We start from the raw sequence: 25,627 nt of genomic DNA on the forward strand, positions 1-25,627 counted from the left end.
CCTCAGATGGTGCTTTAAGATCTATTTATTGGTCAGGTGGGACTTCAGACCAAATAAAGTTAGTAATTGCCCTCCCGAAACAATAGCCAGGAAGTGAAGATACTACTATTCATACTCAGGTTTGGGGTCCTATTATCCCCAGTCATCTCTATTATTCAATCCTGTGGCTTGCCCTAAACCTATATGTCTCCCTCAGCCATCCCTTGAAGAACACACCATCTCCCTATTTCCCTTCATCTACTGCTGTGGGCTACCTTTATAAACTAAGATGAGGTAACTGACCCATGTTTCCCAGGGCATGGGTCTTCTTTCTTCCCCGCAGAGGTTTCAGGGTCCATCAAGCCAGCCGTCTGCTCTCTCTCCTGGACCTCTTTATGTTCAAGGAAATTAGGCCAACATGAGCAGTGCAGTCTTATGTTAGAGAATAAACTGTCTTCTTGTATGGAATCCTACACACATGCCTGGGGTGAAGGTTCCAACATCATTAGCATCATACTTGTAGACAACTGGCTCTGACAGCTGACAGTGAGTTATAGCAAATACAAGACTGAAAACTGAGAAACCTAGTAAGCATGGCCCTGTTCAAAGCTGAGCCATGTGGAGGTTCTTTCAACAACCTTACAAGTCTCAGTAAAGAAAAGCAGACAGTGAGAGCTACTTCCTAATAAGGACCATTGAGTTCTTAGTAAGCAGGCTGTGGAATCTACCCTTTCTCGTTAGCCAAACTCAAAAGACTATGAGATTTATGAGTTTTTAATTAGCCTTTTCAGTGCATCATTAGTACCTTCTCCACTACTGCAAAGCAGAAAGGTATAATTTTATAGTGTTTACTGATCATGTTATTTGATTGAGGATGACAGCTAGCCTGCCTAGCATTCTTAAGAGCTGAGGAAAGGATCCTGAGAGCTCAGAGTCAGGAGGGGTGAGAAGGGAGACATCAGGGAAAAGCAAACACTTTTAGCTCAACATGCATGAAATCACTGACTCCTAGCCCATTCTGTTTGGAATAAAAGATATTAGCATGGCCTGTCATAGGACTGCCTTAGTTTATTAAAATAAATAAATAAATAAATAAATAAATAAGGGGGTGGAGAAAGAGCAGGGAAGTGAAATATTTGCAACAATGATTACTTTTATATCAAATCATAGATCAGATGTTGCCAGAGACTCAAGTCACACCCACCATAAATACAAACCAGACACCTCTGTCCACTGGACCTCTATTTAGACTCAAAGAGCAAGCACAGTTGTCATGTCTTACTGAGCCCGTACACACACCTTGCTTTCTTTAGCTGTGAAATGAGGGGTTAAAATTAGGTCCTTCCTCAGATGTTTTCCATCACTAATCACTAACAGTCTGGGATCCCAAAGTCAGTATCCAATACTTGTCTTCTCCATGCCAGTGCCTGTGCCAGGAACTCTTACCAGTGCCATGAGTCCCAATAATCCTGGAAGGTTGGTATCATTCTAAACCCTGTTTTATTAAAGAAGAAACTGAGACTTACATGGGTTAGGAGACTTGCCAGATTCTCTGCTTCTCACAGCCAGTGCAGGACGAGCAGGGTGGGCAGCCTCAGGCCCCACCCACACCCACTGAATCAGAATCTGCATTTAACAAACCTCCCAGGTGATATGTACCCATGTTAATGTCTAAGAAGCAGTGCCCTAGGTCACAAAGCCACTGAATGTCAAAAATGTCAAAGTCAGAAGGCACATTCGAATCCTTTGATGCTGCATCTTGTACTTTTTCTACCCATACCACTTCCATGATTTCTCCTTCCAGAAGAAACTTACCCATTTAGCTCTTCTTATCAACCCTGGTCAGGATGTCATGCAAATCTCAGGATACCCTCTGCAGTCTTTCTCTTGGTATTACTTAAATCTATCAGGCACTACCAGAATAATTCCCTGAATGGCTTGCATTCTGCTGCCACTCCTGCATAATTAAATTAAACTTTTAAAAAATAGATTTAGGGGGTACAAATGTAATTTTGTTACATGGCTATGTTACAGAGTGCTGAAATCTGGGCTTTCAATACAACCATCACTTAACCATGGAATACTACTCAGCCATAAACTAATCATTAATCAAAAATAATAGCATTGCCAGTGGTCTTGGAAATAATAGACAAACCAAATTTTCAATGACATCAAGAATAAGGCCTAAAGATACAACCTAAAAGAGAAGTAAAGATTGTTTTATATCTCTTTTGCTGATGATAAAACAGCAAAGAACCACTATGGGTACCAGGAGGATCTTTAATGAGACTTGTCCTTGGCTTCTCTCTTGATGCTTTGGCTTAAAAGACATCAGAGGAGACCTCCACTGTTAACAGTGATGGTCTCGAGATGCCCAGGCAGACCAGCCCCCCATTAGTTGGGTTACTCTGGAGTTGTAAACACGGTGCTCTCCCAATGTGTTATCCAAGATGAACTGTATATAAAGCATGTGTGTGGCAGGAGATGATAGCACACTTGAGGCTTTCAGCAATCGATGTTTACAGACTATAATGGAAACCACAAGTTTCTTCTTTAACTCAAGTCAGTATACATTCCTTCAAGCCGCAGGCAAATTGGAGCAGGGAAGGGGGTTGGGAGGGGTTCACAGTGAGTCATCATTTCACATTTTTTAACAGCTTAATGAACATCTAGAAATGCCGCATTAGCCAGCAAAAATACAGTCCTTTTTTCTCCCACCAAATTCAACGATGACCCTTGAGCATCTATCTAGTTTAAGTGACTTCCCTTACAGAAAGTAAGTGACTAAATGTCTACTCTGCCACACAGTTACAAGCAAAAGCACATAAAGAACCCCATAACTAAGTTAATAACCTGCCTTCAGGTTAATAACCTGCCCTTGTTTTGCCCCAAGTTTGGGAGCGGGGAAACATTATTTCTCCTAGGTTCTATTAATCCCCTGAAAAACCCAGCCCAGGGTGCTTGGAAAAGAAGACAGAATTATCAGATCTGCAGAGCAGCTCTCCCAGCCAAGATTCATGGTGCTAACAGACAGATGGTAAATAAAGCTGGGTTCTAAAGCTACAGCTGTGTGCCTCTGCATCTCTCAGATCTATGTGTGTGATCATTAAAAATTTTTAGATCATCTAAAATAGCAGTCTCTGTGTGATCTTGGCAACTTTGCTATTTCTGCCTCTTTTTATATATATTTTACATATAATGCATATATGGTCACATGCATAATGTGGGTAAAATAATGAAAAAGTGTATGTTTGTGCATAGATATTTTAATGCTATATTATATAAGTCATTCGTCTTTTAATATCTGTTTGATTAAGAGGGTAGAAACTGAGTTTTTTCCAAGTTTCGTCCTGAGGCTCAAATAAATTGTCTTTTGTCTTTTCATGCCTTTTTCTCCATTTCTCCTTAATACTATAGGCCATATGCTAGCACTCAAGCCAACTACAAGACCTGAAGGATTCTACTTGTCCCATGAATCATAGTTTGCATTTTTTAGATCACCTGTGCAAATTTTGCATGAGCCTGAAAGAGGTTTTGAATCACTCAGTCTCATAAGAACTTTGTAAGATTTTCTTGAATTTATAAAAAATAAACTGCAAGCAAATTATTTCTAGAATGATGGTAGGATATATAACCTTGTGATTTCATGGACACTTTCTCATATCCCTACAGACTGTCTTTTCAACTACCTGCTGTTTCAGAGTAGTAATTCATCAAAGTTTGAATTGTAACTCCTGTAATATTTGTGACAATGGAGGAAAACATTCCTGTTACATAATTTTATATGAATTAAATTGAAGTCCTGCTCAAAAGAATCTGAAATTCTTTTGATAGGTGCTGATAGAATTAGAGATTTTAAAAGTAAACACATTTTTAGTCTGCTTTTACTTTGTAAATTACTCTAAATAAAGCTGATTCAACCTATGTTAATTCGCCTAAAAAAAAGGTTGTTGTTGTATATTTATCACTCAGTCTTGTTAGAACACGTTATTAGTTGGCATAGTTTTCTGTGGACACCTTCAAGATAATTTCATAACTTTTAGCTCAGTTTTCACATTTTTTTTCTTTTTTACTTGAACAAGAAGAAAAGAATCAAGTTATAAGTCCTATGCATTATGAGGCCCAAAAGGGAGGTTTTAAATATACGCAAGTGATATGCAAACATATTTGTCCTTTCATTAATTATTTATTCTTTCAGTAGATACTTACCAAGGATCTGGAACATGTGCTATACCAGGTGCTGGGAGACTCTGATGTACGAAATTGACAGAGCCTGCATAGCACTCAGGCAACTTCCATTTTCATGGGGCTTTAAAGGGTGCATACAGATGATTAACAAACTAATGAACAAGACAATAAACAAATTAAGTAATAAAATATTAAATGTCTGTGTAGAAAATTGAAGATATATGGACTTTATTTGGATTCTGATTGGAAAGCCAACTGTAAAAGACATTTTTGAGACAATCAAGGAAAACCGAACACCAACTGCATATTTGATGATGCTAAAGAGTTAATATTAATTGTGTTACATCATAGTGGTTTTGCACTGATGCTAAAAGAGAACATATAAATAATGTTTGCCAGCTTCATCCATACTGTTGCAAATGGCAGGATATTCTTTCTTAAGATCTGATAATATTCCACTGCATATACATACCAAAATTTCTTTGTCATTGAGGACTATAGTTAATAATATTGTATTATACACTGAAAACTTGCTAAGTGGGTAGATTTTATAGTAGATTTTATGTTGTTACTGCAAAAATTAAAAGGTAACTGTGAGGTAATGGATTTGTTAATTCATTTCACTGATGCTCGAGCATCCTTCCTGCTTCCTGACACCTCTCCTTCCCTCTCCAGCATCCCATCCCTTTTAGGAAATAAACTGGACTCTTGGGTTAATAGCCACGCTGATGTTCTTTCCTGTCCACCCACCTTTCCAAACAGAATGAAATGAAATGAAACACACCATGACATAGAAAGACAGAAAGAACTGAAAACCAGCTGGCTTATTATTTCCGTCCACAAACTAGGGAAGGGCACAAATAAATAAACACAATATTGCTGATGAGAAGCCAGTGTAGGCTGGGCCTGGTTTTCTCCAAGAGGTGACCTCCTCTAGCAAATTAAATGCCCAGAGCCTCCCAATCTCATCTGGTCCTGATTTTCAATCAACGGTAAACTGATACCTTTTTTTCACTTTCATTATAGCTTGTTTTCATCTAGTTTATATTTCCAAACGTACTGGTTTTCAAGCCTGAACTGTCATATTAAACACACACACACATACACACACACACACTCCAGAAAAGTGAAGGCTAGGTGACCCAATGGCACCAGGGAGGGGGTCCAGCCCTTGGCTTGTGGGAACTCCTTGGAAATTTTCTTTTCTCTGAGCTAATCTCACTGGCAGCCACCAAGTTGTTGAATAGGATGGAAACTGAACATTAAGGAGTCTGAACTCCCTTTCTCACCCCGGTGTGGGGTGGCATGCTGAGAAGAGAGAGAAAAGAATGGAAGAATCCCTAGAGATTTCTGCACACTGCACACCCAGGCCCATTCTAGCAAGGGCACCAAGGAACTTTGAGGGAGTGGAAGGTTGGACAGAGGGGTGGCCAGTCCGACAGCAGAGATTCATAAACGTTCCTGATGTTGGAGAAAAGGGCTGACTCTCCCAACTAGTGAGAGCGGAGGCTCGTGTTTTGTGCACAGAAGGGAACAGCCAAAACCCTTCCCTCTGACTAAGTCTCAAAATAATTAGTCAGCAAATGGAATGAACACAATCGGGAATGAGTTATGAACATTCTCAGCACCCACCCCAGGTGCTTGGACAACACACCCTTCAGCAGGACAAAAGCCCTTGATGGTGACCCTCATGGACCTCCGCCAGGCCTCCAGCTGCACCATTATCAGAGGATCTGAGCTCATTCCCTTGGGCAGGTGCCTCCCTCCTCTGAGCTCTCTGCAACTGGGTCAAGGCAGTCTTTCCTCCCCACTGCAAGGGGTATGACATTAGACATGGGTTGCGGGGAGTGGTAGGCACAGGGCCCCAGGCAGCCCTCAAGTCTGGAAGAAGATGTGGTGAATTTGGATTCATCATCACGCAGCCTCCATTTGCTTTAGCGCCTATGTACAGTTCCAAGATGGCTTTTTCCTTTGCAGAAATGATTCAGAACATGCTTTTCTTCCAAGTTTAACTTTTCATGCAGCAGCATAAAAACATAAATCTTTGAAGTGTTGGCCTTCACGGTGTTTCTCTGAATTTTCTTTCCTCCTGGTTGATTCCAAGGCTCATTCTTTCTTCTTCTCTCCATCTGTTTTGCCAAGGTTCTTTCCATCCCTGGATGGCAGCCCTCTCCCTTCTAAGGATGCTTCATATCTTTGCTTCCTGGTCTCTTCTTGAAGCTTCCATTTCCATCTGCTGTCAAGTTCAGAGGTCACAAAATTTTCTCCAGTTGCCATCTTTTAGTAAATGCCTTTGGTAATCTGACCATTCTCTCTTGCTCTGTTTTCTCCATTTTCATACACGCACGCACACACACACACACACACACACACACTCCTCCCTTTACGAATCTGTCTGCCTACATCCTTCCCTCCCCCTTGACCTTCAGAAACACAGGGCAGTACATGCCATGCAGAGTAGACTTAAATATCATGTAAGAGAAATTTGTCTCATCATGAAGTAGTAAAAAAAAAAAAAAAAAAAAAAAAAAAAAAAAAAAAAAAAACAGACATCAAGAATATGAGTTCTTTATAATAAGTAGTAAAACTAAGTTTTCAGCTTCTGTTGGATATTGTGCTTTAGAGGAATTATCTCATCTGTTTCTCAAGTAATCCTGTGGGCAAGAAACCATACCATGTCCATTTGGGGATTCAGAGAGGTTAAGCAATTAGGCTGAAGTCACATGGATAGTAGGTGATGCACTCAGAATTCCAATCCCAGCAGCTAAACTCCAGGGTTATTACTTTAAAGACACATTATGTTAACACATATTATGTTAACTCCTCCTCCTTCTCAAAAGTTTGGGAAAGGAGCTAGTAAACTTTCTTCTGGAGCTGAGCATAAGTTACCTATGACCACAGTCTGGCTTAGTGCTTGTGATCTGGGAAACGTTTAGAGTTCTGTTGCACAGAGGTACCCTGTTCTGTCAGGAATCCAGACATCTGTCTCCTAATAGAGAAGCATTCTTGGCTGCATTTGGGCATGGGGCTCTTGAGAATCCCAATGCCCAGTTCACGCCCCAGTTAGATTACATCAGAATGCCTGGGGTTGGGAGAGGCAGAACCTAGGCATCAGTATTTTTTAAATATTCTCTGGTGATTCCAATGTGCTGCCAAGATTGAGAATCACTAACTTAGTAAAACATCAGGCAACATCAAGCAAATTAAGAAGCTTCTTTTTATGAGTGGCAGAGATAACCCCCAATCTCTAAAGTCATAGTATTAAGTAATCAAATTCATGATCTTCCTCTATAACAAGTAAACTAGGGAGAAACCTGCCTCACAGTATCCAAAATTGTACATGGCTGTAAAAAATATAATTTTGATCTTGAAATCCAGAAGACATGGGTTTGGGTTCTGTCTTGCTCTGTTTAGGCTACTGCGAGGAAATAACATAAACTGGGTAGCTTATAAACAACAGAGATGGATTTCTCAGACTTCTGAAGACTGGGAAGCCCAAGATCAAGGCGCCAGCAGATTTCGAGCCTGGTGAGGGCCCACTTTCTGACTCATAGATGGTGCTTTCTTGCTGCATCCTCACACAGTGGAAGGGACAAAAAGGGTATTAATCCCATTTATGAGGGCTCTGCCCTCATGACCTAACCACTTCCAAAAAGCCCCACTTCCAAATACTACCACATTGGTGATTGGTTTCAACATTTAGTTTTGGAGGGATGCAAACATTCAGACCATAGCAGGTTCCATCACTCTGTCGTGTGCTAGCTGTGTGACTTTTTAAAATTACAGCAAAATACACATAACCCAAAATTTACCATCTTAACTATTTTAAGTGTACAGTTCAGTGGTATTAATTACATTCACATTTTTGTGCAACCATTACCACCTTCCATCTCTAGAACTCTTTTTATCTACAAAATTAAAACTTTATTTCCATTAAACAACCCCCTATTTTCCTCTCTCCAGCCCCTTGCAACCATTATTCTACTTTCTGTCTCCATGAGTTTGACTACTATAGGTTTCTCATATAAGGAGAATCATGCAGTATTTGACCTTTTGTGACTGGCTTATTTCACTTAACATGATGTCCTCAAGTTTTATCTATGTTGTAGCATATGTCATAATTTTCTTCCTTTTTAAGGCTGTATAATATTCCATTATTTTCATACACTGTATTTTGTTAATCTATTCATCTATTGATGGGCATTTAGGTCGCTTCCACATTTTGACTGTTGTGAATAATGCTGCTATGAACATGAGTGTACAAATATCTCCCTGAGACCCTATTCTTAATTATTCTATATATATATTCAGAAGTAGAATTATTGGGTCATGAGCTGTGTGATTTTAGGCTATTCATTTAAATCTCTCTGAGCATCTATTTCCTCATCTGTAAAATGTATGTTTATTAAACGTGGTTCTAGGTAATAGGAATACCACAATGAACAAGATAGGCAAATTTCCTGTCTGGAAGAAACAATTTCTACTTCCAGGTACCATAACGTGAATGAGATGATTGAGGTTTTCTAACTTTCACTGAAGATTTGACCCAGAAAGGTTTGATCTTCTCACTAGGGATTAAGGACTTTTGTATCAAGAAACAAAAAGTAGTTCAACTGGGAGTTTAAGAGTAATGAGGCCGGGTGTGGTGGCTCATGTCTGTAATCCCAGCACTTTCAGAGGCCGAGGCAGGTGGATCACCTGAGTTGCCTGAATTCAGGAGTTCGAGACTAGTCTGGCCACCCCAGTCAACATGGTGAAACCCCGTCTCTACTAAAAACATAGAAAAGTTCACCGGGCATGGTGGTGGGCACCTGCAATCCCAGCTACTCGGGAGGCTGAGACAGGAGAATTGCTTGATCCTGGGAGGCAGAGGTTGCAGTGAGCCAAGATTGCACCATTGTACTCTCTAGCCTGTGCAACAAGAGTGAAACTCCATCTAAAAAAAAAAAAAAAAAAAAAAAGTGATGAATGCAAAAGGAAGAAGAAGGGCCACTGTTTCATCTTTGAAGAAGGAAAACCTGGGTCCTGGAGTTGTAGCTGGATGAGGAAACTGCCTATCCCAACCATGTTTTCCCATGGGTTTGGCATTAGCAAGAATTCATTCCAGAACTTAATTAGACATTTCAAAAACTCTTTCTCAAGAAGAAAGAGAAAAAAAAAATTCCAAGCTTCACACACACACAAATATCCTTCACTGTTAGATGCATTTTGGAAAGACTTCTGAGACAGCCTACAACAATATAAATCTATGAACTCTGCAAGCCAAAAATCACTATATAACCAAAAATGAATGGCTCCAAATGATTTTTTTAAGTCGCTCTTTCAAGCAATCTCATACATCCAAATTCAAGATGATTATTTTCTAAAGCAATAAAAAAGGAGGGTGGAATATGAAGGTAAGAGATAAACCTGTCAGTAAACTCCAGGCAGCACCTTTTAAGGGAAAAATTATTCTTTTAAAAATACAGAAAAATACTAGGATACTACAACAAACATCCATGATCCAATCACTCTCATTGTTGGTTTTTCATTCACCTAATTGCAGTGCAAATTACATACAATAAAATTCACATTTTAAATTTTTGATAAATATGCACACCTGTGTAACAGCCTACCTCAATCAAGATACAAAATATTTCTATCATTCCAGAAAGTTATCTCATTTTCCTTTGTGGTCAGCCTACTCCTGGCTCCAGGAAAAAACAGATCTGACTTCAATTACTATAGATTAATTTTGCATATACTGGAATTTCAATTAAATGGAGTCTACAACACATACTATTTTCTGTATGGTTTCCTTCACTCATATAATGCCTGACTGATCCATCTGTGTTACTGCATGTATCAGAAGTTCCTTTTTTTATTTCTGAGTTGTATTCCCTCATCCAGAGGAAATTTCTATATCCATTAATTTAGTTTGTTTTCAGTGCTTGACTATTATAAATAAAGCCACCATAAATTTAAACAAATTTTTTTCATTTGTATACATTTATGGAGTACAAGCGCAATTTTTTTTTTTTTTTTTTTTTCAGATGGAGTCTCACTCTGTTTCCCAGGCTGGAGAGTGCAGTGGCTCAATCTCAGCTCACTGCAGCCTCCGCCTCCCGGGTTCAAGCAATTCTCCTGCCTCAGCCTCCCGGGTAGCTGGGGCTACAGGCATGTGCCACGATCCCCAACTAAATTTTTTTGTATTTTTAGTAGAGACGGGGTTTCACCATGTTAGCCAGGATGGTCTCCATCTCTTGACCTTGTGATCCACCCGCCTCAGCTTTCCAAAGTGCTGGGATTACAGGTGTGAGCCACCATGCCCAGCCCGGCAATTTTTGGCATACACAGATTACATAGTAGTCAAGTCAGGACATTTAGAGTATTCATCACCCAGATAACATACATTACACCTACTAAGTAATTTCTCATTTTCCAATCCCCTACCACCTACTCACCCTTCCAAGTCTCCACTGTCTATCATTCCACTCTCTCTGTCTGCCTTTACACATTGTTTAGCTCCCACTTATGAGTGGATGGGATATTTGTCTTTGTCTGACTTGTTTCACTTAAGGTAATGGTCTCCAGTTTCATCCATGTTGCTGCAAAAGACATGATTTCATTCGTTTTATGACTGAATAGTATTCCACTGTGGGCATACAAGTCTTTTCTGTGAACATAAGCTTTCATTTATATTGGGGAATATCCAGGAGAAGAATTGCTGGATCATGGGTTAAATGGATAATTTAAATTTATAATAAACCGTTAAACTGTTTTCCTAAAGAGTTGCACAATTTTACACTCATACCAACAATGTGTGAGACATCCAGTTGCTCCAGATCCACGTTGAAGCTTGGTATTGCCAATTTTTTTAAATTTGCTATTCTGATGTTTATATATTGATATCTCATTATGTTTTTAATTTGCATTTCCTTCATGACTAATAACACTGACCATCTTTTCATGGGCTTACTGGCTAAATTAATCAGCTTGGGCGGCCATAACAGAATACCATAGGCTGGATGGCTCAAACAACAGAATTTTATTTTACGTTTTTACAGTTCTGAAGGCTGAATGTCTGTATCAGGGTACTAGCATGGTTGAGATCTGGTGAAGGTTTCTTCCTCGTGTGCAGTTAGCCACTCTCTTGCTGTGTCTTCGAGAGAGAGAGAGAGAGAGAGAGAGAGAGAGAGAGAGAGAGAGAGAGAGAGAGAAAAGAGTGCTCTCTAATGCTTCCTGTTATAAGGGTTTGTCCCATCAAACCAAGGCCCTAACCTCATGACCTTGTCTAATCCTAATTACCTCCTAAGAGCTCCATCTCCAAACACAGTCACACTGAGGGTTAGGGCTTCAACATATAAATTTTTGAAGGACATAGATATTTAGTCCCTTATGTTAACCACTCATATAATCTCTTTTTTGAAGTGTCTATTTTTGTATAGGGTTGTCTGTCATTTTATTATTGAATTTAAGGGTTATTTATATATTTTGATAAAAGTCCTTCATCAGACATATTATTGCAAATATTTTCTCTTAAGAAGTGTATATGATGCATTTTCTTAATAATATATTTTGAAAAGCAGAGGTTTTAGTTTTGATCACATACATGTAATCATTTTTTTCTTTTAAAATTAGTGCTTTTGAGTTATGTCTAAGAAATCTTTGGCCATCCCATTGTTGTGAAGAGTTTCTCCCATAGCTCCTTGCAGAAGTTTTATGTTTTTAGCTTATATGTTTAGTTTTACATTTTTAGCTTTTATGTTTAGGTCTAGAATCCAAATTGAGTTAGTTGTTACATATGTCGTGAGATGAAATTTTTTCTTTGAAGATATTCAGTTGTTCCAGAAGACTTTGTTGTAAGATCTATTCTTTCTCCACTAAATTATGTAATCACTTTGTCAAAAATCAATTGACCATATATGCATGGGCCCATTTCTAGACTCTCTATTCTGTTCCGTTGATTGGCATGCCTGCCTTTGCAACAATACTACAATGTCACTTAATGTAACTTCAGAATAAATTTTGAAATCAATAGGGAAAGTTCTACAATTTTGTTCCTTGTCAGGATTCTTTTGGCTATTCTAGGTCTTTTGCTTTTCCACCCAAATCTTAGTTTTTAAATTTCTAGGGAAGAGCCTGGTGGTATTCTGATTAAAACAGAACAATTTGGGGAATATATAATAGATATTTTACATTATTGAGTCTTCCAAAACCATAAATGTGGTATATATTACCATTTGTTCAGATATTTCTTAATTTCTCTCAGCAATGTTTTATACATGTTACCTGGAAATACAGTCATCTAAAGATTTGGCTGGGAGCTGGAGAATTTACTTACAGGTAACTCGCTGCATTGTTGGCATGTTAGTGCTGGGGCTGGCAGGAGTCCTTAGATCCTTACCATACGGGCCTTTCCACAGGGCTGCTTGAGCATCCTCTTGACACGGCAGCTGGCTTCTACAGCATGAACAAACCAAGAGGCTAAAAATGCTTCCTCAGAAGTCACATGTTGCCTCTACAGTATTCTATTGATCACTCAAGCCAGCCTTGTACTGTAAGAAAGGATTGTACAATGATTGGAGTATCAGGAGATTAGGACCACTGAAGACCGTCTTGGAGACTGGCTACCATATCAGTCATTATACCCACCCAAAAGCTCCTGTATCTAGCTGGAAGATATAGCTTATCCCAATTTGATGGTGGCAATGTAGAGTTTTCATAGTTAAATCTTGGACTTTGAATTGAGATGAACCTGGGTTTAAATCCTGACCCTGTCCTTTGGGAAATGTAACCTTCCTGAGCCTGTTTTCTTGTTGGCAAAACCCAGATAAGAATGCCTATATCGTAGGGTTGCTGTAAGAATTAAATAAATCAATGCATTTGACATAGGGTGAGCACTCAATAAATGATAAATTCTATAATTATTACTTCTCTTAGAAATTAAGGAAATTAAAGGCTATAGTTACCTAGTTATTCCAAAACACTAGGAAGAGTTACATGAAGGAAAGGAAAAAAGTGAAAAAATATTGGCTGCTTATCAAAAATAAGGGCTTTGGCCTTGGTCAGGAGCCGCCTTAACTGTCAGAGAAGGTGGTTGTATGTGACGTCTCCCGATACCTACCAAAACTCACATGGCCAAGAGAGCCTACAAAGAGTTCCTGTTCAGATTGACCATTTCTCTCTGTCTTACTATGTCCAAGGCTGGTCTCAGGCTGTGAGAGGATACTCTATCAACCCAAGGCAGGTTGAAAAGTCTCAGCTAGAAGGTTAACAACTCAGGAGCAGCCCTCTACACAAGAGGGACCAGAGTTGGTGGCTAAATGCCTGAGCTACTCTATCCCACAATGGCTAATTTTCAGTTGTGTTTTGCACAGTGGCCCAGAAGGGTCCAGCAGGACTGAGCCCTAAGGAGTCAGTGTGTTTCTTTGCAACCCTTCATTGGCTTTCTCTATTTGCTCTCTCACTTTTCCCACTCCCTCAGTATGCTTCCTGGGATCCACTTCTAAATAATCTTCTTACACCAAATTATTATCAGGATCTGAGTTTGTGGCAACCCACACTAAAACACAGGCTGGCCTCAAAAATGCAATGTTTTAGACATATACGAGTGCCCTGAGTGAAAGGTGACCCTCTCCAGAGAAGGAAGTAAAGAAAGGAGAGAGGTGCAATTTATCCCAAACCAAGAACTCAGGTTAGAAATAAAGTCGAGAAACAGTCACTCAAGGTAGTTTTGATGCCCGACCTCTCCACAGTATCACACCCATAGGGTTCAAAAGTATTTGTTCTGGAAATTTCTCAGCCAATGTTCCAAAGCCCTTGGCAAAAACACCTTGCTCAAGGTAGCAGTCACATGAAATAGCAGAGTAATGTCTGCTTTCTCTATGAGAAGCAAGCCACAAGCCACAGCAGAGAGGCCACCATCCCAAACACAACAATATGGCAACACAGAGGGTTTCCTTTGAAAGGACTGTACAAATACATTTCTCTCACTGGGAACTTCAATAGAAGATAATCATTCTTTTCTGCCTCATAATATATATTAAAAATGTTCACATGTGGCTTTCCAGGGAATTCTGCCAAATATTTTCAGGCACCACATCCAACTTTACTAATTTTATATGGCCTGCTTAGTCTATTATGGAATACCCTTTCATGCAGTATGAATTTGCTAACGAGGCTAAAATATATTCCCTTATATTAAACACCTAGTTTTTAAAAAGTTTTCAAGACTGGGAACTTACATTCCTCTTACTTATCTCACGATGAGATAACCACAGAAAATAAATTAAGGCCCTTCTGAAAAATTGTATGTTTTTCTAGACTTTTACTACCATCAAGAAACAAAATAAAATAAGACTATCACCTTCAGGAAATGCAATGCACGCTGACAAGAAGGTTGTTTTCAGATAAACAGTGTATTGCATTACCACCGGGGCATGCAATATCTCAACCACTACGCTTCACAGCCTTTTGCTGTTTTTGTGAGTTCATGCCAACAACAAGCAATGAGCACAAAGGCTGTGCGAAATGCTGCATTTGTTGGAGTGTTTGTGTTGGCTTCCTTCAAATCGGCTGATTTCCAAATCTCCTTCTCCACCCCACCTTAGTTATATTTATACTGTTGTGCAGAACAAACTTGGATCCATATTTAAATATGAAATGCTTTGTGGCCATTCGTGCAAATCTCTTTATCGGGGTCTCGCACATTAACGCCCTTCACAATTGACCCACAGGCCAATTGTTTAACATAACGTTTCCACAGGGCTGCTTCCACGGAGACACAGCCTTGTTTTTACTTTTCTTAGCTTTCCTGGACAATCAAAAGGAAGTGGAACAGAGCCGGCTTGCTGAAAGCTGGAGCTGCCCCAGTGTCTCCTCCTACCTTCTGTCTCGGGTTTTGTTTCTCTGCTTCTTTTTCTTTTTCTTTTTCCCATCATTTTTCATGGTAAAGAAGCCGGAGCCAGACTATGTAGCTAGAGCCTCTCAGTCCTCGTGTCTGCTGCTTTTTCCCTCCCTGCTCAAAGTTAATGTGAAGGCTGACTATCACCAGTCTCCGGAAGCTAAATTGTGCCACCTCGACTTTAGCAAAATTGGGTTCTCTGTTAATTCGCAAAGTGTTAAAGTAATACAAAGCGGTATGTGTATATGTGTTGGAGGTGGGAAGTGGGGAGACAGAGCTCTCAATGGGAACTCTCAGCTTAGGAAAAGTAAATTTCTTCATTCCTCTTTAACTTAGGGGTCACTTTAACCTAGAGAAGTCACACTACTTTCCCCCTTTTCCATTTGTTTTCTTTAGAAGAGAAGGGATGCAATGTGTGCAAACTGAAATGGAAAGACTATGATACCCAAAGCACTTTTTTTAAAAGAACATTCCCACAGGTGCTATGGTCAGGAATTTAGTCTCTAAATTGCAGCTTTCTCTTCTGTTAGCTGGAGATTGATTTATATTTATGGAGTGCTTACTGTAACTACTAGATACACTGGGCATACATATAACAGACAGTAATTTGCCATCTCATATGATGATTGTGAAGACTTCTAATAAGCTATCTCACATACAGCATAGAGCACAGAGCAGTAGTGAGTGAGGATGCAGAAATGTCAATCATCACTCGTAATTATCAGCATGAATCATAGTGAGACTTAAGAGATTTAAAGACTGAGAATTCATGTCTCTATTATAGTTAATAGAGTGATTGAGAGCCCAAGTTTTGGAGCCTAGTACACTTTCACTCCAATCTCCATTCCACCATTTCCACAGATGTAACTTTTAGTAAGTTATTTAAGCTCTTTAAGCCTCAGTGTCCTCATCCGTAAAATGGAGTTAATAAAGCATTCACCTCAAAGTGGAGTTAATAAAGCATTCACCTCAAAGCATTGCTAAGAGGGTTGTGCTTATATTTGTGTACTTAGCACAGTGTTTTACATATCAATATATGCTTTACAAATCACTATATGGTAAGTATTATTAATTATTAATGTTATATGCTTATTTAATGTATTTTTATTATAAAGACATAAAATTGGCCCAAAGCACAAATGTATACCTACTCCTTCACATACCTTAAAGATACAAATTATTTTCATAATCAGTTGGTTTGATAATAAACATATTCTTCAGTCCTTGGAAATCTTTCAACCAAAGTGTCACCAAGTCATATAGGAATTGAACATGAAGAGAGCCAATCAAGCAGAGAAACTAAGCCTGGGAGAATATTGCATGGTGCATTAATCAAGTACAGCAATCCTCGTGGTTGTAACAAACAGCCCCACATCACAGTGGCTTAACACAGAGTTACTTACTGCCCATGTTATAGTTCAATGCACGTCTGCAGGAAGAACCTGCCTCCACTCATGCAGGTACCTGCGATCACCGGTCCATTGGCTACACTGCCTTTTAGGGCCTCCAAATCCCAAGCTGAATTATTCCCATCCATCCAGTAGAAAAGGAAAAAAAGAATGTGGAAGGATCATGCAGAATGTTTTAGGGGTCAGTCCTGGATGTAAAATATGTGACATTGGCTAGAATGCTGTTACACATTGTTACCTATTTCAAGGAATGCTGAGGTTTGGAGTCTTCTCAGGTCCCCAGAGATCTGAGTATCACTTAGCACTGTTTCTGCTTCAGGTGAGTAGAAGGAGCTCACTTTACATCTATCAACCTGATTTAAATAACTAAACGAACAGCTACAAGCTTCAGTGAAAATGCCTTACCCAGACTGAGTATTTCATTCTTGCAAAAGGTGCTCCCATAATATACGGTCCAACCTAGAACAGTTTTAAGAGAGAAACAAGGTGACAGACTGGATTAAGAATATGTGGCACATATACACCATGGAATACTATGCAGCCATAAAAAAGGATGAGTTTGTGTCCTTTGTAGGGACATGGATGCAGCTGGAAACCATCATTCTCAGCAAACTATCGCAAGAACAGAAAACCAGACACCGCATGCTCTCACTCACTGGTGGGAACTGAACAATGAGATCACTTGGACTCGGGAAGGGGAACGTCACACACCGGGGCCTATCATGGGGGGGGAGGGGGGAGGGATTGCACTGGGAGTTATGCCTGATGTAAATGACGAGTTGATGGGTGCTGACGAGTTGATGGGTGCAGCACACCAACATGGCACAAGTATACATATGTAACAAACCTGCACGTTATGCACATGTACCCTAGAACTTAAAGTATAATAATAATAATAATAATAAAGAGTGGTAATAAATCTAAATGATATTTTGAAATTTTAAAAAATTAATTAATGTATTGATTTTTATTTGTTAGTGGAACTATAAAATAGTTCTGGTCAAAACTATTTTTGAAAAATAATACTTTTTAATAAACATAGAATATATCCACCTATATTAAAGTTACTTTAAATACAATGTTCATTATATGAACATTAAAAATAACATAAGCAAAACAGTTTTTCTTGGTATGTATTTATGTACATTAATTGGGGTTTTTTTAGCCACACGGGTCTCATACCATATTACTGGTATTTTAATATGTCTTCAATATTATTTTATTATTTTTCTTATTTTTATAAAATACCTGAGATCTTTTCAAAATCACATGATTAAAGTATATGAATTTCTCTATTGTTTTAAAGAAAAAATATCCCTTGACATTGGCTGTGATACCTACTAAGTTCACAGTAAGTTTTGCTAAATGAATATTGTACAAGTCTGCTCAAGTTTATATAACAAAATACCACAGATTGGATATTATTTCTTATAATTCTAGAGACAAGATCAAGGTGCTAGCAGATTCAGTTACTCATGAAGGCTCTCTTTCTGGTTTATAGACAGCCACTTCTTGCTGTGTCCAAAGGGAGAGAGGAAGAGAAAGCTCCCTTCCTTTGAGTCAGAGCTCCACTCTTATGACCTCATTTAGCTTTTATTACCTCCGAAAAGTTCTGTCTCTTAATACGGTGACACTGTGGGGTAGAGCTTCAAAATATAAATCTGGGAACACACAACTCAATCCATAGCAATTCTATTATTCTTTACTAAAATTTAAAAAGGTTTCAGCTCAAAAATATTTTTACATGTGCTGACTTTTTGCTTGTCCTCAGAGTGCTTATATTTGGCAAATATTTTACAAGCAAAACTTATCAAAAAAAATTTTATGATACTTTTGAATGTTTTGCTAAACATAAATATTACAGAATCACAGACCTTCTCAATTTTATTTCATTTCAGTATATGGAATGCAATTTTATTCAGTTAAAAATAGGAGCTCTATCAACCACCATATGCAGAAAAAGTTACCCAACAGTAGCTACTCCTGCCTGACTATACTATGCATGCTGCCCTTGAAAAGGATATGTTGATTTTGATGCATCTGGAAAGAGTTAGGAAGAGAAAAATGGGTCATCTCTGTTTCTTTTCAGATCTGGTCACTTGTTGAAATGAAAACTCTGTTTATTCCATGTGCATCTCACTCACTTTTAGGCAAGGTCATGAGAGACGTGAAAGCACAGAAGTCTTCCAAGTCTATCCCAGATTATTTTAACACAAATACTGATAATAATTTTTCACTTAAGGAGAAATATCTTGGACAAATGCTAATATGGATAGATAACAGGACAAAAGATGTAGACCTGAATGTCTCAAACTAGTACATCCAGTTGATATGTTCACTCTACCTTTGTGCCCCTTCCCAGTTAGTGCCTTGGAAGTTTCCCCATGAAAGTCAAGTAGTGTGTGTATCTATCATCCGGGTATTCCAAATGGGATCCTTTTTGCACACAGCATCTGCTATGTCCTGATGAAAACTCAGTTGCTTCACAAGGGCCTTTGCTAATCATTCTCTGTCCTCTTCCTGTGATCTTTTAGATTCCAAGTGGATAGCAGAGGACACTGCACAAACTGGCTATAGTTACCCAGAGCCCTCTAGTGTGAAAAAATACGGCAGAGAGGGTGAAAAATTCACTTTTGACACTCAAAAAGCAAAGGGGTGCTGGGTGCGATGGCAAGAGTGTGGGTGGGGGCCATGGGGGCCCTGAGTGTAGTATCTCAGTTATGCTGCTTTAATCCCCAACTATATTCCTAATGCACTTTGGGATTCCACTGGCAAAGCCACCATCGACCTGTACACCAAATCTCAGCTTTAAAGACAAGGAGATACACTCCCTGTATGTAATCCCCAAAGCTCAAAACAGCTAGTTTTAGAACAAATTAATAAAATTCAGCTTTCCACCCCAGATGGCAAATCCCGGTATTATTTATTTCAAGAGCTAGTTGAGACTGAAAAGATAAACAGGCTGAAGAAAGAGAAATAAAGCAAACAGGCAGTTTTGTTATAGTTTATATCTGCAATTCTATCCCTGAAATATCTCTTCTAGTAGCTTTCCAAGATGGATTATTGTCTGCACTTAATTATTTCTTTTTTTAAAAGCTGTCACCAGGAAACTAAGACATTATACCAAATCATTCATTTACCTGTTCATTCACTCTCCAATGTTCATTCGACACACATTTGTCAAACACCTTTGGAGACAAATGCTACCTCAGGTTCCATAAAGCCACAGTATTTCCCAGAAGAAGACAAAAAAAAAAATCTGTTAAGGTTGGGGTGTGTTCCTTAGATACAGCCGTGGGGATATTCACAATATTTAACAACCATTGCAGCATGGGCTCCAGTCAATCAGAATGACAGCCCTGCTACACAACCAATAAGGAAGGACAAAGCTTATGGATACAATGTGGCCACTGAAATGACCCTGGAGCAAACCTAATTCCTGAGAATGGTAAAGACAGATCTTAGTGACCAATGCTTCTAAATGCCGTGAAAGCAAAAGTAGTTTGGACCTTAGTGTAAAAGTTATCCTGCCTTATTTTCAGAAAAACTGTCTAGAACAGACACATCTCCCTTCAGTTCCTTGTGTCAATTCGAGGCTAAAACTTGAGAAGTTAGTGGATGCCACTTACATGTAAATGTGGTATGTGTCCCTTCCTTTTATAATCTCTAATTCTCATGACTTTGTCAGTAAATATTACTTTAGCCGCCAAGGAAATGAGAAAGCAGCCCTAAGAGTTTCTGTGTTTTGCTGAGGTCTCACATCTAGATAATGAAGGTGGGTTTCAAAACCAGATCTACCTACCTCACTCAGAACATCTCCCCCTTTATTCTAATTTCCTTTTGGGATCTAATTTCTCCCACATTTAGCTCACTCTTAGGAGGAGTATGAAACTGGTCAGCCTGCCCCTACTCAAGGAGTAAACCTATGATCCAAGCAAGGTTTGATGAATTGCAAAAATGGCCACCATTCTTCTCCATCACAACCCCACATCTATTCCACTTTGCAATATGAATCTGGCAGCTCCTCTCATCAAGAGGTGGGGTTCCCACTCTTTAAATATGGGCTGGCCTTGTATTTTGCTTTTGCCGAAAGAATATAGCAGAAGTGACATTGTGAAGGTTCTGAGCATGGGCCTCATGAGACCTTGCACACTTCTACACCCCTCTTGGATCCCTGCCCACTTGCTGTGTGAACAAGCCCTTGCTCACCTCATGGAAGTTGAGAGACCACATGGAGCAAAAACAAACCATCCAGTTGGGCCATTTTAGACTGACCAGCCGTCACTGACCTGGCAGGTGATGGCAGATGCATGAGTGAGCCTGGCTTGGTCTGGCCCAGATCTATAGAAAACTTCAGCTAAGTCCAGCCCAAATTTTCAACCTACGAAACGATGAGCTATGAAAAGATAGTGGTATTAAGCCACAAAGTTTTTTTTTTACACAGCAAAATTTAACCAAAAGTTAAGAATAGAAAATACTTATGATAAATCTCAGAGGAAGCCCATGACAAGATTTTTAAGTATCCCTTCTTTCCTGGATTTCTGGATCTTCCCTAATTCTTGCCCTCTCTGAGCCTGGTTCTCTAACAGCATCTTTCATACCGTGAGCCACCTGTGTCCTCACAACAAATTCCTTTGTCTTAAGTTTGTCAGAGTTTCTGTCAACCAAAAAAACTCTAACTAATCTTAAAGATTTTGGTGTAAACTCTACATTTTGCTGCTGAAAAACTAACTGCCAGAGGCCAGGACCAGAATCTAGACAACCTCACGTAGAGAACAGGATCACCATCATCAAACAAGGCCATCACCCTAGTCATGACATAAACCAATCCAGTATTAATAAAGTAAGACTAGCTGCTATGAAAAGCAATCCCTAAATCTCAGGGGCTTAACATGATAATGCTTTAATTACCATGCCTGTCACTGGCCAGTAATGGACTTTTCTGGTAGAGTAGGCTTCCATGTGATCATCCAGGGTCTTGGGCACCTTCCGATTGTGAGTCTGTCCTCTCCTAGGTCTTAAGGGCCCTCATGATTCAGCCAGATGGGAAAGGAGATGACACATGAAAGGATTTTATAAGCCAGTCCTAGAAGTACCACCCATCACTTTTGCACACCTTGCATTGCACAGACCTCAGGCACATTACCACATCAAGCTATCAGAGAAATATTGCTGTCTAGTAATATAAACCCAAGGATGAAGTAAGAGCAAAAATAGGGTCAGATCTTTCCCACAGAGTCTTAACTGATTTTATTATACAGAATCGTATTATTGAGATTAAGCCTTTTCTCCTCCTTCAAAAATCACTCCATTTTACAAAGTAACCAATAAATGAACACATTTTGTCTACTGTGGGATAAAATAGAATGGAGAATGCTTTCTCTGCATTAGAATACCCAGAAACTGAAATTCTTACATTCACTGCAACTCGCTAAAGGGAAAGCTCTGTTAGAGACAGGAAACCCGGCTCAGAGGACACCATTGTCCCGCCACAATATTCTTTACTATTTTCATTCCTTCCACAAAATAAGCCTGAGATTTGGGGGCAGGGATTCTACAAGTAATCATTTGCTTTCCTTTGTCTGACGAAGAGCAACTACAGCAGTTTATTAACCACTAGATTACTCTTAAAATTTTGGCATATCTTCAGAATCACGCAGACACAGTTAGGGAAAAAAATATTTCTTTCCTTCTCCCCTCCCCAGTGGATTTCTTTTCCCCTTCCAATTTCATAAGAAAGTCCCCAGGAAAAATATACTTATAACAGTATCAAATTAATGGATGGATTGAGCTTACATTTTTCTTTTCCCATGATGCATTCTAAATACCAAAAAAAGACTAGACAGACAGTGGGACCCATCCATCCACATTCCAAGACATGCTCCAGTAACCCAATCATTACAGAGCACTGCCAGGAGGCAGAGGCTATGATTTGACTAGAATTCAGCTATTTTCAATATATTCTAGTTACTTAGTTAATACTGAAGCCTGTGATCAAACATTAAATAGCCAATGAGCTTTTCTAAAGAAACTGCACAGTGGCATCTGATGTGCTGTAAGTTGTACCAATTTGCACCACAGAGCGTGCCTCTGAACAGGTGAGATTACAAAACAAAGCCTTGGAATTCATATGCCTTCATTCACTGTTTTCACATTTCTCTGTTCCAAAATGTTTGGCTAGTGAGTGTTTCTCCCTCCCTCCACCCTCAGCTCTTTCTTAAGGACAGAGAAAAAAATCTAATTCTCATGAAATGATTGGTTTTTAAAGTATGCTAAGTATTTGGAGATTTATTAGAAACAGTTTTAGTTCCTCATTACTCCAGAGCAAATTATCATTGATTTACAACAGACAGCTCATCTGATATCCTTCAGGCAGTCATAAAAAATAGTCTGAATATTAAAAATGGTTGATGTCTTTCTGGCAAAAGCAGCTAAACTCAGCCAATGACAGCCCCTTCCAACGTAATGAAAAATAGCCCATTCTCACTGTGTGTTCTGTTCACTTTTGTATAAGTATTCCAAAGAACCTGAATTCATATGCATTTATTTTCATATTAAGCTCATTTATCAGAAAGACCTCTTCTAGATATCCCATTCACACCAGAGTGATTTTCAAAGTCAGAAAGAACATTTACTAGGATCACCATGTACTTAAAGCTGAGCATGTTTATTATAGAGCATTTAGAGTAAGGATTTTATTACCATTAAGCAATCCCACTGACAACAGGTCAAAGTTTTGCTGTGAACATGCTATCTAAGAGCATCAGCTCCTTAAAAAACTGCCAGGTTTATGTCCTGACTCCATCCCTGGACCAACTCTCCTACCTTAGCAAGCCTCAGTCTTCTCCCCTGCAAAATGGAGCTATCAAGAGCATCCATTCCAATGGTCATTGTGAGATTTAGGTGAGGGTTTTAATTTTATCACAGCACCGGGCATATAGAAGATTCTCTATTAATATAAGCTACCGGCACACAACCAAGACTATTAATAGATGACTAATAGCAGATTTGCCCACTACCTGCCCGCTAAGAGGATTACACTTTGCCAGCTTAGTTTCTTCTTCTCCTCTGGTTCCCCCAGAAGGGTCTGGACTAACCAGACTAGACTTTTGGGGCTTGTGTATTGCAGAATAAACACAAATGAAGCAGAGGGAAAAACACAAAAAGAAGGGTACAGGCCAAGACAGATTTAGGAACTTTAAATAAGAGGTCCTGAGGAGAAAGGAGCTGGTCTGGCATGTGAGGAAATTTGTTGAAGTTTGTTGAAAGGAAAAAGGAGATTTGAAGTTATGTTCTCCTAGTATTTTGTTGTTGTTGCTGTTGTTCTTCATGGAATTCAAGAAATGTTAAGTAAAGAACTGGATTATTTCCAGTTTTTTTGTTTTTTCAGCTTTATTGAGGTCCAATTGACAAATAAAAATTGTATACATGTACAGTGTACGACCTGATGTTTTGATATATGTATGCATTGTGAAATGATCACCACACGCAAGCTAATTAATACATCCGTCACTTCACATAGTTACCTTTGTTTGTGTGTGTGGTGGGAACAGTCAAGATTTACTCTCTTAGTAAATTTCATGTATACAATATTGTATTGTTAACCATAGTCACCACGCTGTACATTAGAGCCGCAGAACTCATTCATTCTGCACAATTGAAACCACCTTTTGACCAGCAGCTCCTGATTCCCCGCCCCCACATCTTACCCCCACTGGAAACCACCATTCGACTCTCTGTTTCTATGACTTCAACTGTTTTCTATTAGGTATACAGTCAGCCCTCCGTACCCATGAGTTCCACATCCATGGATTCAACCAACCACAAATTGAAAATATTTGGAAAAAAGGATGGCTGTATCAGTACTATGTTCAGACTTTTTTGTCTTGTATTAGTCCCTGAACAATACAGTAAAACAACTACTTACATAACATTTACATTCTATTAAGTATTATAAGAAATCTAGTGATTACTTAAGGTATACGAGAGGATGTATAGGTTATGTGCAAATACTACACCATTTTTATATAAGGGACTTGAGCATCCATGAATTTTGGCATTTGCAGGACATTCTGGAACCAATCTTCCATTGATACTGAGGGATGATTATATAAGTGAGATCATAAAGCATTTGTCTTTCTGTGCCTAATTTATTTACCTTAGCATAATGTCCTCCAGGTTCATCCATGTTGTGACAAATGACAAATCTCCTTTTTTAAAGACTGAGTACTATATATACACACACTGGAATGTTATTATAAATATCACATTTTCTTTATCCATTCATCTGTTGATGGATACTTAGGTGGATTCCATGTATTGGCTATTGTAAATAACCAAATTTCTTTTAGACACTGGAGTGTGTATGTTTGCGTGAGTGTGCATGCCCATGTATGCATATGCATGTGTGTGTATGTGCACGTGTGTGTGTGTGAGAGAGAGAGAGACTATCATCCTTATTGGACTGAACCAACTGGATTATGGAATTATGCATTATCACTACACTTCTACTGTTACTACTCTTACTTATGGTTATCAAATGTTCTGGTTTAAACTGGCTGCCCTGCCCTTCATCATGAGCAGCATCTACTTTCATTTTCAAAAATATCCCAATTTGTGCAAATGAATTTTATGGTCACCCTCCTACTGTTGCTCCCATCACTGCTGCTGTTACTGCTATTTTTTCATCTGCAATAGAAATAATCAATGCAAATATTTCAAGTTTACATCATTCTATGTACACTTGGAAAAATATTTCCCATAGATCTTAGTAACAAATACATTAACTCCTCAGCCAATTAAAGAACTTTTTAGCAACTTGCTCCATAAACACCAGCTTCTGGGTGAAAGTAAGATTTTTACCATCTGACCCTAACTTATTCAATAAACTCATCATAAGCCCAAATAATATCTTCAAATTGTCTTTCCACTAAAGTGTACTCTCCTCTTTAGATTTCCAGCATTAAGGACCAGGTAACGGACAAAGGGCAGGTTTGAGGGCAAGGGCAAGTAAGGCTATATCAGGTTTCTATTATGTTCACTTTGTTCCTAAGAACAGGGAGATCTAATTTAATATGACAAAACCATTATCACTTCCAGATCTTCAGATACAGCAAGCATTTTAGGAGCAGGAGCAGATATCTTTTCTAAGTTTAATCATCATCAA

The sequence above is a fragment of the Rhinopithecus roxellana genome, chromosome 13 (assembly GCF_007565055.1).
Source record: "Rhinopithecus roxellana isolate Shanxi Qingling chromosome 13, ASM756505v1, whole genome shotgun sequence".
Lineage (NCBI taxonomy): Eukaryota > Metazoa > Chordata > Mammalia > Primates > Cercopithecidae > Rhinopithecus > Rhinopithecus roxellana.